Source organism: Balaenoptera ricei, chromosome 8 (genome assembly GCF_028023285.1).
Source record: "Balaenoptera ricei isolate mBalRic1 chromosome 8, mBalRic1.hap2, whole genome shotgun sequence".
NCBI lineage: Eukaryota > Metazoa > Chordata > Mammalia > Artiodactyla > Balaenopteridae > Balaenoptera > Balaenoptera ricei.
In genome coordinates, this window is record NC_082646.1 from 59,832,126 (window position 1) to 59,845,553 (window position 13,428).

At 56.2% G+C, this 13,428-nt stretch overlaps 1 protein-coding gene across 2 annotated transcripts in view; it reads left to right on the top strand.

Annotated features, from left to right (window-relative positions):
• The first annotated feature begins 739 nt into the window (after positions 1-739).
• GDPD5 (glycerophosphodiester phosphodiesterase domain containing 5) overlaps positions 740-13,428 on the top strand; it is a 96,895-nt gene continuing 84,206 nt past the window's right edge. For both annotated transcript variants that reach the window (XM_059930785.1, XM_059930788.1), the window contains exon 1: positions 740-1,493. The gene's annotated coding sequence lies outside the window, so the exon portion shown is untranslated. The remainder of the gene's footprint in view (positions 1,494-13,428) is intronic.

Here is a 13,428-nt window from a genome sequence, read left to right on the forward strand (position 1 = left end):
GTGTGTGTGTGTGTGTGTGTGTGTGTGGTCCTCACACACCTCTGCTCTTAACTTCTTATTTTTAAAACTGACAACGACGCACCTCCCCGCGGATGGGCGCTGGGAAAGGCGAAATGTTGAAGGAAGATCCGCTCTTTATCTTCAGAAACTTGTTTTTCACTACTTCCTGAAACCCGAATATTTCACCGCATCCAAGCTCGCCTCCTCGCGCTGAGCCCTATTAGCTGGGAAGGAGGAGGGTACTGTGAGGGTGTGTCCCACCAGTCCCGAGGGCTCCACTATCCCTGGGGACTCCACTACCCCCGGATAACTCACCTAGCCTACCTCCTAATCCTTTTCCCACCCCGACCCCTGTTCCTACCCCATGACTCCCCCACCCCAGGTCCCAGACAAACCAGCCCTCCCCACCTCTCCCTCCATCCGGGTCCCCAGGTTACCCTCTCCTCTCGCTCAGCTCTTTAAACCATCCTCCCCCTCCATTGTCCTCTCTCGGGCGGCACCTCTCCACTTCTGCCCCGCCCTCTCCGAGGTAGAGTCCACGTTCCGCAGACCTCCGCTCTTTTCCCACTCTCCGATTGGCTCCCGCTGCCCGACGGCGAGGGACCGGGGGGAGGGGATCTGGAGCTCGCCCCGCCCCTTGCCGGTGGCCGGGGTGGGGCGGGGCCTCAGGCTGACCCCGCCCCCACTCGGGCGGGGCCGCGCTGGCAGGCGCTCCGGCGCTGTGCGGCGCTACCTAGGCTCTGCTGGGCTCCGGCTCGACTGTAGCTCCTGTGGGGGTGGGCGGCGCGGGTGGCAGCGGCTGCGGCGCGGGACCGAGCGAGCGGCTAGCGAGCCGGGGGAAGAGGAGGAAGTATAGCCGCGGCCCGGAGCTCTGCAGTCAGCTGCCGCGCCGGGGACCGCCCCATTTTGCAGAGCGAGCCGAATCCGAACCTAAGAAGACTTCCCCGCCGGGCTCCGCGCCTCCTCGCCGGCGCCCTGCCCTGCCCCGCCTGTCCCAGCCCCGGGTTCCGCCGGGACGCTCCCTGCCCCGCGGTCCGGGGCGTGTGGCCGGGACGCCCCGAGCCCCCGACCCTGATCCAGTGCACCGGAGAGGGACGCTCCTGGCCCACCATGCGGCTCTAGGGTTAAGGGCTCATTCCCAGCCTTTCTATAGTGTGTGTTGGAGCCCCCAGCCCTCCGACCGCGGTTAAGGCGGGGTGCCCCCAGCCCCCTGACTGAGTGCAAAGCAGCCCGGACGCCTCCAGACTCTGGTTCCCCGAAACCCGAACCTTCAGCTGCCTCCGATCCGGTGCTTCGGACTTGGGACCGTGCGAACATTCAGGAAACCCCGGCCCGAGTTCAGCGCCCCGTGAGGGGTCCAAGGCGGTCTGGATACTCGGACTGAACCAGACCGGGCTGGTGCTTCGAGTCGAAGCTGCCACCTTCCTGCCGCCCCAGGAGAGGGGCTGAGCGCTTGCCCCCAAGAGAACACAAGAGAGAGCCGAGAAGTGCAGGTGAGAGAGCCCCGGATGCCGGGCGGCCTCCGACCCCATCCCGGCAGCGCTGGGGCCACCTGCGGGTGTGCACTGGGTACTAGCTGAGGCTGGAACTGGCTAGGAGGGGGCGCGGGAAAGGGAGGAGGAAAAGGGAGAAAACGGGCACTTATTGAGCGCCCATTGTGTGCCGTTCCGCGCCCCACCCTTGCGCAAATGGCTCACTACTCCGTGTGATAGAAGGTGGTGTGTGCTGTTAAGAGCGCTTACAGATGGGGAAACTGAGGTTCAACGGGGTTGATTGACCCTGCTCCTTTTACTCTGGTGCTGAGACTGGGGAGGAGTGTTATGCTGGAGAGGGAAAGGAGCAGAGAATGGAGAGAAAAAGAAAGGAAGTGCAGAGCCGCATGGCAGGAGGTGGGGCGGGGGGGTCGAGGTGGGGACCACTGGGGCATCGGAGAGCTGATCCTGAGGCTGGGACGTGGCTTCTCCTAGCCTCTTTCCCTCCCACTCCATTGCCATGTCACCTCCCAGGAAAGGTGACCCAGAGTTGAGGGAAGAAGTGGGAAGCTTCCCAGTTCCACATCTTCCCTCCCTGACAGAGCAGCTGCCCCTGTACCCTGTGTGCCAGACTCCAGTGTCTCTAAGACGCTCCGGAGGTCCTGACACGCTGCTTATCTGATGGGAGAACACACTGTAGAGGTCCCTAAGTCACAGCCCATCAGAACTGCAGGAGATGCGGCCCCTCAGCACTCACCCAGCTCACATCCTTCACATTAGTAAGGGGGACTCTGAGGCCTGGGGACAGGGGGTGCCAATTGCTGAGGTCCTAAAGCAAGTGAGTAGTTGAGCCAGAAGTACACTTGAGAAAACCTTCCCAAACATCCTTCAAGGTGTCCACTCCCCTTCCCAAGTTAGCATCTTCTGGGTGACTGGCTGGGGTTTTCCCACCCCTGATGTGAGGTCTGGGTGACCCCGTATCAGGCTGTTGTGAGAATCTGTGTGCAAGGTGCTGGGACCTGAGGCAGATCAGCAGCCCCATAGCCTTTGGCCCCAACCTCAGGTCTGACCTCAGCCTCTCCTGGGCAAGGGAACCTGTAAGACACCTCTGGTCCAGGAGGGGCGCGGGTTGCACAAGGTCTCAGGGCTGGGGGCACAGTCTGAGGGTCTGGATTCCCAGGCAGGGTCTCCTTCTGCTGCCCCCCTGGGGCTGTGCAGGGAGAGGCGTGTTGTGAAAGAGTGCTTGGCATGGATTCTGTGGGCTCTTGTTCTGGGTGGGGAGGGGGAGGGGATGTGGCCTAGGTAGGAACCCCGGTGGCCTTGGCCGGGACTGGTTAACCCCTGCTGTGCCCAGCTTCCTGGAGTCAAGGGGAAACCACCTTGGAAAGCCCCTGGGAGGTGGGGGAGGGTGGAGAGGTCGGCTGGAGGCTGGAAGCTCAGTCCTGGGGGTGGAGTGTTTGGGGGAACTGGAAGAGAAAGTGACTGAGGGGCTTGGGATTCTCCAGCCTCACCTCCACCATCGTGGGGATTCAGATTCTCATAATAATCCCTGCATCTAAACAAAGCTGCTCTTTGATGAGATAATTTCACACCTGTGATCTCATTTCACGGTGGGGTGGAAAGGACCTGGAACTTGGAGTGAGGCAGAACGGGGCTGGGGAGCCACCTGGGACCTCTTGGATGCATCCAGGGCTCCAAGCCTCACCTGTAAAATGGGGTCAAGGCAGGCTGTTTGTTACCTGCTCAGATAATGGAGCCATCACATCCGGCACACTGTCAGGTGCTAGAGAATTTTTGGTGTTTGCCAAGACTGGGCTTGTTCCTAATGGCTACCTTGTGCAGGAAGCTGAGGGGCAGAGAGGTGAAACCTCCTGCACAGGGCCTTGGAGTTTGCTTCAGGAACTGAGTGCTGACTGCGTACCAGGTGCCCTGGAAGCTACCCAGATGGAAAAAGCATTGTGGTGACTAGCTCCCAATGGGGAGGGCTAAGCGGCACGGGCAGACGGCAGTGAGTCAGACAGACCAGGCGGCGTGAATCTGCTCTGATTCCTCCCACCAGCCGTGTGGTGTTGGGCAAGTCACTTCACTCCTTTGAGCCCCAGCTGCTTCTCTATAAATTAGAATTCCTCCTTTACAAGGTTGCTGTGAGCTTTAAATGAGATATAAATATACAGCACGTGGCCAGATAATTTATTTCCTTCCCTATAAGAAAAGGAAGCTTGGATTTTGACCAGGAAATCTAGAGAAATTCTCAGACTTGCCTTGGATTGGAATGGAGGCTACTGTTGCAGATTCACAGACCTGAGTTTGCTCAGCTGTATGGGTCAGGCTCCCCTATGCTACCTCCCTGGGCCCACAGCCCTCTGGAATCTGCTTGGGGACCCTGGCAAGGGGCTCTGGGTTCTGACCCCTCATCCCAGGGCTGCTGGCTTTCTTTGGGATTGTGGGGAGAGGGTGTTCATTCCCTCTGGCCTCCCTAGGCACAAGGGTGTGGTGAATAATTTATGGCTTCCCTCGCTGCGAGGTGGGCTCAGGGAAATTGATTGCTGTGTGCTCAGCTGAGCTTCTGAACCCCACCAGAGGAGGCAGGTAGTTCCCGTCAGTGCTAGACAAAGTCTCAGATACGGGGGAAAGGGGCGACAGGAAGAAAGTGACCTAATATCAAGCCCAGCTCTCTTACTGGGGTGCAAGGTGGACCCGCAGGAAACAGTGGAAACCAAGCTATAGATGAAGCAGGCTCAAGCTGTGGGCCTCCGATTCCAAATGGGTCAGGAGGGGTGGCAGGGAGAGGCTCTTGGGGACTGGAGTAACCCAGAAGGCTTTATCAAGGAGAAAGGGGTCTGGGCTAAGGCTAGAGGCAACTTGCCTTAGAGAGTAGGGGTCCCGACATCAGTTCAAGGTTGAATTCTGGCTGTGCCACTCACTCACTGTGAGACTGTGAGCAAGATACCTGACCCAGCCAGTCCTCTGCTCCCTCCTCTGTAAAATGAGGGTAGTTACGGGTGACTGTGAGGTCATATATGTAAAGCAGATGGCACGAAAGGTACTTAATGAAAGGGTGCTTCACTGTGAACGAGAACCGTGAGGTGGGCTAATGGTGGGGAAGATGGGATGGTGTAATAAGCAGGGAGGTGGGGAGAACTCTGGGGTGATGACGGTGGATCTGTGGGGTCAGAGAGGGGTGTGGAGAAGAGGGGTGGGTGAGTGACCCGACGGTGGAGGGACTTGAATGCCAGACAGAATTCATATTGCAGAAAGCATCATGGGGCCCCAATTGAGAACCCTCTGTGACTCCTTCTTACCAGTAAGATGGAGACCAGGCGTCTTTGTTGTGCATTTAAGGCCTTGCCCACTGCCGCCACTGCATGGACCCCTGGTCATTGCTCACCACTGTCTCCTAAACACATCATGTGTGGCCCCTTTGTTTATGGGGTTCCTCCGGTCATCCATACCATCCTCGGCTCTGCTCAATTCCACACTTCCACATCAGTCAAGGCCCAATTCAGGTCATAAATCCCCCCAGAAACATTCCTGGATTACCCAACCCTCTGGTCACACCCCCTCTGAATCTTTAACACTTCACAGTACTAGTAATAAACAATACCTACCATTGCATCACATTTTACAGTTTGTAAAATGCATCTACATGCTCATTTATTTTTTTATTTTTTTATTTTTTATAAATTTATTTATTTATTTTGGCTGCGTTGGGTCTTCGTTGCCGCACGCGGGCTTTCTCTAGTTGCATCGAGCAGGGGCTACTCTTTGTTGCGGGGCTTCTCATTGCGGTGGCTTCTCTTGTTGCGGAGCTCAGGCTCTAGGTGCACAGGCTTCAGTAGTTGTGGCACGCGGGCTAAGTAGTTGTGGCTCACAGGCTCTAGAGCGCAGGCCCAGTAGTTGAGGCGCACGGGCTTAGTTGCTCCGTGGCATGTGGGATCTTCCCGGACGAGGGCTTGAACCTGTTTCCCCGGCATTGGCAGACGGATTCTTAATCACTACGCCACCAGGGAAGCCCCTACATGCTCATTTAATAATATTGTGACGGTGATATGAGCAATTGCTAATGCTCTTGAGAACTTATTCTGAGCCAGACACTGTGTTAAGTGTTTTACAGATCCTCTCATTCACAACTCTGGGTGGTAGCTACTGTTACGCCCTGGAAGACGGGGCTCAGAAAGGTACATTGTCTTGCCCAAGGTCACACAGCTAGACAGTGGGGAGTGAGGAGTCAAGAGTGTGCTCTCATCTGTGACTGAACAGACAGCTCAATAGCTCTTAGATGTCCCACCTCTTCAACTCTACCCAGGTACCTCGAGAGCATGCTGCGCAGGTAAAAAGCCTGGAAATGAGCCTTCTTCTCAGGGCTAGGGAAGGGCAGTGCTGGGTTGAGAAGGGGGCCTTGGGCTCTGCACTGGCTGGCTGTGTGACTTGGGGTGAATCAGACCCATGCTGTGGTCCTGTTTCCCCAGGTCTGTGGTGAGGGGGATGGTGTCTGAGCTTCCAGAGCTCCAGCCTTCTGCAGTGTCCTCCGTGACCCTGGAAGGTAGGGGAGGAGACCACAGCCTCAGGGCCAGAGGATGTGGTGTGACGGGCAGCTGTGATTTTTGGCCCGGCCACTGTCTGGGCCAGCAGGCTCTGTAGTTAGCTGCTGCCTCCCCCGAAGGAGGGTGGCGGCCAGGGCTGCTGGCAGCATGGTCATTAGCTGGGCAGAGAAGACCCTGTGATTGGGAGCCAGCTGGGCCAGGCCAGGTTGGCAGGGCTGGAGGCAGGCTGGACCTGGCCACAGTGGGGTCATTGGCAGGGCAGCTGGCTGGGCAGCTGCTTCTCCCTTTGCAGCCTCCAGGGCAGTACCCGCAGGGCACCAGAGCTTTGTAGGCCAAGGCTTGCCCTTCTTCCTGTGGCGGTCATGGGAGTGCAGCAGTGAGGAATCTAGCCAGGCCTGAAGATGCCTCCTTCCAGAAGCTTCCAGGACTCCTCCCCTACAGATCCACAGCCCTCACTCGCCTACTGTGGTCTGTGGGTTGGACTTGTGTAGATGTGCTTCCTTTGCCAGCCAGTCAGAAATAGATTCTCTGCCACCCCAATTCTCCCCTCCGCCCCACAGAGTGCCTAGCAGGGTGCCTGGCACAAAGTGGCTGCCCCCACCCCTACCCAGGAGAGGCAACGCGAGCTGCCCCTTGGGCAAGTCGCTCAACCTTTGTACCTCTGCCTCCTTCTCTATAAAGTGGCACTGGCAACCACAGTGTTGTGAGGGTTAAATGAGACAACGGGCGGCAGGTGCCAGGCCTGACACATAGGCAGGTACTCTGTCAGCGTGAGTCCCCTTGCCGGTCCCTTCAGTAGCTTCGTGATCAAGTGACTCAGTAAGAAGCTGATGGAGGAGCCCATCCAGTGAGGCCGGGAGGGAGGATGTGCCAGGCAGCAAGGAGGGCTTCCCAGAGGAGGACACTTTGCCGCCTGGGGAGGACTCTGTCAGACGGGATTGGGAGAGCTGCCATTCCCACCACCTTCCCAGTGAGCAGGCCCCAAGCTAAGTTCAAGGCAGGGAGCAGGACCGGGATGTCCAGGGACCTGGTTCTTCTCAGGCCTTAGCGGCAGGAATGACCCAGTTGGGAGGAGCCGTCTGGGGTCCAGGTAGCAGATGCTGTGATTTGCTTGAAGATTACTTCAAGGGAAGCAGTGTTCATTTGGTCTCCCTCTCCCCCTGCATACACACATGATTACGTATTACAAAACGTAACATGATGGGAGATTTTGGTCTGCAGGGGAAATAGACATTCAACAAGTAAACACAGATACAAAACTTCCAAATTGTGAAGAGAGCTCCCAAGGCGGGGGCCGGTCCCATCGACGTCTGTAGATGGTGGTAGAGGGCAATGCTCAGATCACAGCCCGAGTGCACACTTACTAGCCATGTGACTTGGGCAAGTGATTTAACCTCTCTGGGCCTCAGTTTCCCCATCTGTAAAATGGGGACAGTTATAGTTGTGGTGAGGATTAAATTCATTATACATGTAAAACACTCAGAAAAATACCCAGCGCATAATAAGCACTCAATGCATATTAGCTGTTGTTGCCTGTATCTCCTAGCAGAGTCTGAAAGAACAGGTGCTCGGGAAGGGCATATGGAATGAATCCCAGGCACAGGGCAGCTGCTCTGTGTAATGAATGAATGAGCGACCTCATCAGGAGGGGAGAACGCAGAAGTAGTGACGACACTGAATGTGACAGAATGTGGCAGAGAAGTCCAGGGGCTGGGTTTGTCCAGTGCTGGGCGGGGAGGGAGTCAGGAAAGGCTTCCTGGAGGTGGTGCTCCTGGCGCTAAGTTGGAAAGTATCATTTAACACGCATCTGCGCACACGCACCCGGGCACCGCTGTGAGGTCAGCACGAGGCATGAGGTCAGAGAGGAGGCTCCTGTCCAGGGTGGCCAGCTAAGAGGAGCGTCTGGGCAGACCCCAGGTCTGCTGGACTCCACAGGCCTCCCTCTTCCCACCACCCCACGCTGTCTTGCCATCTGTGATATTCTGCTGGAGGGCACAAGGAAGGCAGGTGGGAGGAAGTGTGGGCCGAGGTCTGAGAGTCCCAGCTCTTCCCAGGCCTAGAACCAAATCTCCTACAGAAAAGAATAAACAGGCCTCACTCAGAGTTCTTTTATCTTCTTGCTCCCAAACACGCCCACCGGCGGAGGTGGTCTTCCAGCATTAATCCTACAGCTGTTTAGCTTTTGAATGAGTGAACTCTACTAAAGAAAAAATAAAAAGGCTGTGAAGAATTCGCCTCACCCTCCCACCCAGGAGGCTCAAAGGGAAAGTTTTCTTCCACTGACAAGGGAGCCAGGACCCCCCAAGTATCTTAAAGGAGTTCACCTCTGAAGTCAGGGTCCCCTCATGTTGCCTACACTCGTGGCTGGTGGTGGGGCTCCGAGAACACGACCTCGGCCCTTACGTTTTGCCTGTTTTTTGCCCCTCTCGTAAATGGGTCAGAGTAACAAAGCCCTTCTTTCCTTCAAGAGGTGTAGGGTGGGAGAGGTTGTAGTGGGCATCTGGGCCCACGGCTCTCAAATTTGCTGCACACATTAGAATCATCTAGGGAACTTTTAAAAGTTCGGGCAAGACCCAGGCATCAATAGTTTTTAAAGCTTTGCAGGTGATGTCAAAGCACAGCCAAGACTGAGAACCACCTGGCCACCTCCTGCAGCATGCCTCCTACAGCATCCCCAGACTATACCTGCACATCCCCAGGACAGGGAGCTCATTGCTTCCAGGCTGCTCCCTCCTCTGCGGTATTGCTCTCCCTGGAGAAACAGTGAAGTGGAAAGACTTTGCAATCCGATAAACCTGGGTTCCAACACCCCTCTGCTCCCTGCTTGGGTGTCTTCTCTGAGCCTTGGTGTCCTTGTCTGAAAACAGGAATAACAGTAATCTCTCTCTGAAATAACAATAATCTCTCATAGAGACCAAATGGGGCCGTGCGCAGAAAGCACCGGGGCAGTGCCGGACACGCCGGCAGTGTGCAGTAGAAGGTCACAGACAGTGGCAGAGCCTGCTGGACTCAGACCCTGGACCCCCCTGCAGTGCTCTCTCTAGTGCCCCAACCACCTGAGGCTGGCGGGGGAAGGATCAGCACCCAGTCTTGGGGCCCTTCCCATCCCCCTTCTCTCTAAGAGATAAGGCAGCAAGCATTTTGTCTTGCTTGGTTTTGTTTAAATGGCCAAAGAGTCAGGCTCTCCTTAACAATGAAGCCTTGTCTGGATCTGCTTGTTTTTCCAACCCAGACACCCAATTGCGCCACCCACTTGGGGCCCCCATCCCACCTGGGAGAACTGAAGAACGCCAGAGGTTTTTTTTCATCTTGGGGGAGGGTACTGGGGAGACACTGGAGACCTCTGTGTGGCCCTCACCAATAATTGACCCCATTTAACTCAGCTGCCTCTGTTGAAAGCCAATCCAATAAAATTATTTCAAGGTAGCTACCAGGATGGGTTTTGGATGCAGAGAAAGTTGAATTTGAGTCCTGGCTTTGTCACTTACTGGAAATATGACCCTGGGAGAGTCATTTCAGCTTTTGGAGCACCCGTTTCCTCTTCTGTAAAATGCACAAATAGGGCATACCTCCTTGGCCTCCTTGGGGTTTTTTGTTTGTTTGTTTGTTTTTAATTTATTTTATTTAATTTTTTTTTTTGGCTGCGTTGGGTCTTCGTTGCTGCACAGGGGCTTTCTCTAGTTGCGGTGAGCGGGGGCTACTCTTCGTTGCGCTGCATGGGCTTCTCATTGCGGTGGCTTCCCTTGTTGCGGAGCGCGGGCTCTAGGCATGCGGGCTTTAGTAGTTGTGGCGCACGGGCTCAGTAGTTGTGGCTCACGGGATCTAGAGCGCAGGCTCAGTAGTTGTGGCGCACGGGCTTAGTTGCTCCGCGGCATGTGGGATCTTCCCAGACCAGGGCTCGAACCCGTGTCCCCTGCATTGGCAGGCGGATTTTTAACCACTGCACCACCAGGGAAGTCCCCCTTGGGGGGGGGTTTTAAGAAGTGAATGAAGTGCTTGGTGTGTAGTGCACAGTGCCTACCATACAGTGAGCGCGCACACTGGCCGTGGCTGTCCTCACTGAACTCTGCCTCCTGCCCCTCCCTTCATGGCCTGCTGGGCCAGGCCAGGCTGAGACAGTGGAGGCCTGCACGCTTAGTAACGGGCACCCCTGCAAACCGCGATTCTGTAATCATTTGTTCCATGCACATTTAGAGGAGGCTCTGAGGGTGAGAAGGAGACTGTAGAAAGGGGCCACTGGCGATAGTACCTGGTCTCCTCTGCTCTGGCCCCACCAGAGAGGGTATATCGGCCCAGGGTGAGCTGCTCCGACAGTGGGGTGGAGCAAACCAACAAAGGGAGTGCAGCACCTGGGGGCAGTTACCGCCCAGGGCTGCAGTTGCCCTGGAGGAAGGTGTCAGCTGTGTGGACAGAGGCTGCGGCCAAGGGACCCTGTTAACCCAGGAGACCTGGCAGGGGGAATAAAACCTCCACTCTCTTTCTTCCTTCCTCCAGTCTCCCACTGGGGCTTCCCTCTGGGTGAACCTTCTGGAAGCCAACGACACATTAACCCAAGGCAGTCCGTTGAGATCAGCCTCTGGGGCCCCACGTAGAGAGGACTGGGCCCAGAGAGGCAAACGGAAGGCTTTCCTCAGTCAGTCAAAAGCCATGAGGTCCACTGGACTCACCCTCCTTGGGATGCAGTTTAAGGCTCATCTGTTGGTACTTGAGCTTATCCCTTGTAAAAGAGGTCTCAGCCCTCACCCCAGAGATGAACCAAAGCATCCCAACTGCCACATCCTCTCAGGGAGAGGAGTTCTGGGGGCACCCATCTTTCCGTTTCTGCCTCACCAGAGGTGCCTTAGCACCCCTTTGAGATTGGTGCCCAGGCCCCTGGCCACCACGCCCACCACTTGGCCCAGCTCTGCCGTCGCTGGTCCTCAGAGGACCTGGCTGTGAGTTTTTTCCAGCCCGTGTCTCTGTCCCTCTTTGTCTGGAAGCATGGAGTAGCAGTTAGAACACAGGCTCTGAAACCAGACTTTTTTCCTGAAATCCTGATTCTGCCTAATATGGCTGGGGAACTAAACAATGTGGCCCTTAATCTCTCTGTGCCTGGGTTTCCTCATCTTTGGAATGGGTATAACAGAGAGTACCTCATAGGGGTGTTGTGAAGACTGATGAATGAATGAACGGAAAATGCTTAGGACGGTGCCTGGCGAGCAGGAAGTGCCTGGTAAATGACAGCCTTTACCATGATCGCAAATAATACAGTGGGAGCCCAGAACCCACGGTGTGGCCAGACCTTTGATGAGAGGATGGGGACCGTCACCGCCTTCAGTCTAGACTCTGCCCCAGTGATGAGGCTGTGACAGTCCCCCACCGCCTGGCCCCATTATGGACACTCAGCTGTCAGCCATCCACCCCCTCCCCCCAGTCCTCTCCCGCAAACCATGTCCTGTGAGAAGTGGCCTCGCATTCTGTCAAGCTTCAGTGTCCCCATCTGTGAAAGAAAGCAGTTGGACAAGATGTCCCCAAGTTCTGCTGCCCAGTCTGTGCCGGGAGCTGGGGGGAAGAGGACTCGGGTGTCGCTGCCCTGGAGGAGCCCTGAGGCCGGGGGGGGCGGGCAGGGAGTGGCTGGGGCACAGGCCAGGTCTCTTCCTCACAGGGCAGGCCAGGCAGCTCCGAGCAGGAGACAAACGAAAACAGAGGAGGTCAGATGAGAATGAGAGAAATCAGGGGGGGCTTCATGGAGAAGGGGGCATTTGAAATGAGTCTTGAAGGTAGGCTGGGAACTCTACTGGCTCAGATTGGATGGGAAAGGCATCCTAGGATGGGGAAAGGGTGAGTATAAAGCATGGAGGTGTGGCCCTAGGGGCCGCAGCAAGCCGAGCAGCAGCTGCACTCAAAGGTAGAGTGATGTGCTGGCGAAACACTTGGACTCTGGAATCAGGCAGATGTGGGTTTGAATCCTGGCTCGGTTTCTTATTGAATTATTTCTTGTTCTTTGACTGTGGGCAAGTGGCTTGGCTGCTCTGACCCTCCGTTTCCCCAGCAGTGGAACAGGACTAAGCCCTCCAGGGCCGGGACGGTGACTCACAAAGCGCTGAGCGTGGCTGGAGGAGCCAGGCCTCCCCTCCACCCTGTTGCTGCAGAGCAGGCAGGGACCCCAGGGGCCCTCCTTGGCCCATGCCTCCTCCCGCAAATCAGGTGCAGGTAGCTTCCAGGGTGGCCTTGCTGGGGATAGCCTTATCTCCGGAGTGGGGCAAAGGCTACGGGGAGGCTGGTGTCGGGTGAGCTCAGGTGCACAGTCGGACAGAAGATGTCAGGCCACATCGCATGGAAAGCATCGGTGAGGCCCCTGGGGCGTGGCGTCTTGGGGGCAGCAGGGCAGGCCTGGGACGCAGAGCCCTTTCCTTATAGCTGGCCACCACTGAGCACTCCCTCTTCTCCCTGGCGGGAATGCTCGTGGCATCTCCGACAGCTCAGCCCTGGGTGTCTGAGGAGGAGCGGTGAGATGCCCATAGTGGGTGTGGTAGCGCTTTGATCTCGGAGGCCTTCCTGAGAAGGGAGGTGTGTGGGCTTCCGAGTCAGTCCTGGCTTTAAAGCCCAGCTCTACCTCTTTAGAGCAGAGCTTTGAAGACACTGCGCAAGTCACTTAAACTTTCTGAGCCTCAGTTGCCCACCTAGAAAATAAGGACAGCCACACTTACCTTCCAGGTCTGTTTTGAAGCTAAAAGGACATAATGGATGAGATAGCATCTTGTATTTTACAAGCGACTCCATAACCACCTTCATCCTGCTCCCTTTCTCTGTGCACTGTTCATTTCTAATGCTGCCTAAGGAAGTTCTTTCCTGTGTCTAATTTAAATCCACTATGCTGCAATTGGGACCTTCTTCTTCTTGTTGAGGACTCTGCAGAAGCACACTGAGCCCTTTCTCTATACAAATGTGCCCCATCAGTACCTGCAGTGAGTGAGGCAGGCAACAACAGAGCAACTGAGTGTTGGTTTTCAACTTGTGTCTTGGGGGCCCCGCTGTCAATGGCCAAGGCCTCCTGACCAGCATGACGTGGGAGTGGGTGCCTCATCTTGACTCTTTTCACTGTTCTTCCTCTCTGAGTCTTATCCATGCTCTAAAACTGGGACCCTGGGGCAGTGGAGAGAGCCCTGCGCTAGGCCTGGAAGGCCTGGGTCCCAGCACCCACTTGACTCCTGACTTGCTGTGTGGCCTGAAGCCAGTTAGCAACCTCTCTGGGCCACAGTAGGCCTGTGAGGATGTCTGTCCCCTGGGGCCCAGGTGTCTCCAGTAAAGATGAGTGCAGTTCATCTGAAGCCCCTTTTCCTCCATCTCACTTACCTGGGCCCCAGCCACCCTGGGAAGCCAGCAGATTAGGGTCCTGCTGGTGCCGGCGGTGGTAGGAGCTGAGTCCACCT